The following is a 3176-nucleotide window of genomic DNA, read 5'->3' on the forward strand; positions in this document are numbered from 1 at the left end:
TAGTTGCGCCAATGCCACTTGGCCATTTACACTGGCTAATGGCTATATACTATACAGTATACAGTATACCATTAATAATAGGTAATTCATAAGTGTTAGATGGTAAAACTTCGGGAAGACAGAAACGGACAATTTCATTGGTCTCTATTCAAATACAGAACGAATGTAAACTCCGTTATGAAGGAAAAATTGGACTATCCCAAGCGATTCCGTCTTATCGAGGTTATATTGTTCAATTTTTTCCTAAATCACTTCACTCAGAATTTGAAATATATAGGAATTTATTAAATTACTATTTGGTTAATTGATTGTAATATGTATAATAATTAATAAATAGCTGTAAAATTGTTTTATTACACAGGTAGGTACGACATTTTTCTGTTTCAGCAAGAACAAAAATAGTCTTGACCTAGATCCAATTTGAAATTGTTTGAGCTAAATATTTAATCAAAAAAAATTGTGGTCAAGGCCATGAGGAGAAAAAAGTGGCATGGTTCGTATAAACATTTTGTTAGGCGATGGCCGATGGAGGGGATGGATGTTGTATTTTCAAGAATACAAATATCTACATGACGGACTTAAGGTCTGTATAGTGTGTATACACAGAATTCTATACTACTCGTCTTGACGTCTTGTGTACTAAACTACTATATAAATATATAGAAATCTGTGAGTGAGTATAATCGTTGTCCTGTAATTCTGTGTGTGTACTATACACAACGACAACGTGACAACAGATAACAATTAACACCGTCATTGTCTTGTACCAGATTCTACCTATTAAATATGTAGTGTAAATACTAAATGATACCTAAGTACTAAATAATAAATATTATTGTAATGTTTAAATCATGAAGACTAGAATATCTCTATTCTTCGTGGTTTAACTTTAAGTTATAACCATACAATAGACCTGTGAAGTATAGGTACCTAAGCGAATGGACGGCGCTTAGAGGGAGAAACCAGTGGACGAGATAGCCGAAAGGGAAAGAACTATGCGTTTGGGAATATTCCTAGAAAGTAGAAACTAATGGAAAAAAAGAATCTACATATTTGGGATGTTATTGTGTTTTCTCAGCTTCTCACTCACTCTATCTCGTACCCATAGACTGTAGGCAAGGTGCAAATGTGGTAGGCGCCGTCCATTAGCTTATAGGTCTATGGTTATAAGTTATAACTTATAAGACACAAATACACAATTGACAATTTAACAATAACAATTTAATTTATCATTCATGAATCATGAGGCAGTTAGTTATAAATTATAATATTTCGCTCGGTACGGTCACTTGTCACTGTAATACTATTGTAGTGTCACTGTGTCAGTGGTGGTCAAACGAGGGGGGTATGATGGGAATAGATCCCCCGCCATGACTTATCTTTCATTGTTTAAGAGCTGGTAACCATAAATTATATTTTTAATAATCAAATAGTGCATGTTAAAAAATCAGCCATGTGTCCATATCTCCCCCTCCCCTTGACAAAATCATTTGACCGCCATTGTGTAGTGTGTATTTGTGGCTATAGTATCACCTACAAATTACAATGGTCTTTTACTTGTATATTATTGAATTCGAATTTAATACATCTATATATTAGTATATTACAGTGACCCACACGACACCTACAACTGGCTACTGTACAGCAGAGTGGTACGCACTTGCCCACCTTTTTTTTAACTTGAATTTCTCTCTAGTCTGTAATTTATTAAATTTATGTACATATTTTGTTTTATATTTTTATATATAGTTATAATATGTTAGTCCGTCTTGTATACCTACTATTGTTACGTTCACTATTATTTTAATATTTAATTTATTGTAAAAATATTTATTATATATATAGGTATATATAATTTAGGGTGGCCCTTATTTTTCATTTTTAATTTTTTTCAGATTACTCCCCATAAAAAGGTTCAATACAAAAAAAAAGTTTCATGCAAATTCTTTAATTTTAACCCATACCGCAAAAGATCTTAAGTAACAAAAAAAGAAAATTTTCATTATGATTATTTTTTTTGATATTGTTAACATATAACTCTAGAAAAAATTGTTACAAAAAATTCGTTAAGACACAAATGATAGAAAACTAATTTTACCAACATTTGTTTCGTATATTAGTTTGTAAATATTTTACTTTTTCAAATATTTTGATTGAAAAGTTAAAAAAATGAAAAGCGGGGTTAGTGCAGCGTGGTGGATTATGTCAGCGGTGTTGGAAGTTTGTCTATCGTCCTTTCGGTCTTCGGACAGGATAGTGTTTTATTACAGTATTCGATTTGAATGCGATCAGTGACGCCGGATCGCCAAAATAAAGGTGTCACATTTAGGTGAGCCCCACCCCCCTCTCCAAAAATTCAGAGCACGTCAATCAAAGCTGTAGTATATGCCTCACAGGTTAAAAATTGCAATCACCCAACTTTGAAACTCAAATTGCTCATAACTGTTGAATTTTGAGCGGCCCCCTTTGCGGCCAAAATAGTATACCCTTCCCTTTTCGGCCAAAACTTACCGTTCCCTTTTCGGCCAGCATCTATACAGTTTTCTTTAAAATGTTAATTGATTTATTTAACTAGTGTTTTTCTGTCCTTTTCCTGAGTATATACATACATTTAATTTCTTAATAAACACAATTTGCCGTGTTTAAAACCAATAAAAAAAAAGGTGAGTAAGTGGATGTCGCTCTGCTGTACAGTAGGTTACAAGTGGGTCACTGTATAATGGATAGTATTAAATTTGTGTGGAGACGGTTTGTCAGTTTAGGTATTAGACATACCTATTATAGGTATACTTATCTATAGTATTAAAAAAAAATTGACCTATAATAAATTCCAAATTAATCATATCACAATATTCATTAGGTAACGCGTTATACATCAACAACAAACCGTGGTACTATCATAGATATATAATAGTATACTTTAGAAGTTTCAAGTACCCACAAATAATATTATACAATCATTTCAATCACAACAATATAACTAAAATAGTTATTCCAGGTTTTTTAATATGTAATTTCGTCCAAATTTGAAATTAAAATTACTATAAAAATAAACTATGCTTATGTATTTCTTAGAATTTTTGGCAACAGAATTAAATATTTACGTGGACTCTTGTTTTAAATGTTCAATCCTTAGATATAAAAGTTGAACATTTTATACATTTTTAACTACAAAA

The sequence above is a fragment of the Acyrthosiphon pisum genome, chromosome A1, assembly GCF_005508785.2.
Source record: "Acyrthosiphon pisum isolate AL4f chromosome A1, pea_aphid_22Mar2018_4r6ur, whole genome shotgun sequence".
NCBI lineage: Eukaryota > Metazoa > Arthropoda > Insecta > Hemiptera > Aphididae > Acyrthosiphon > Acyrthosiphon pisum.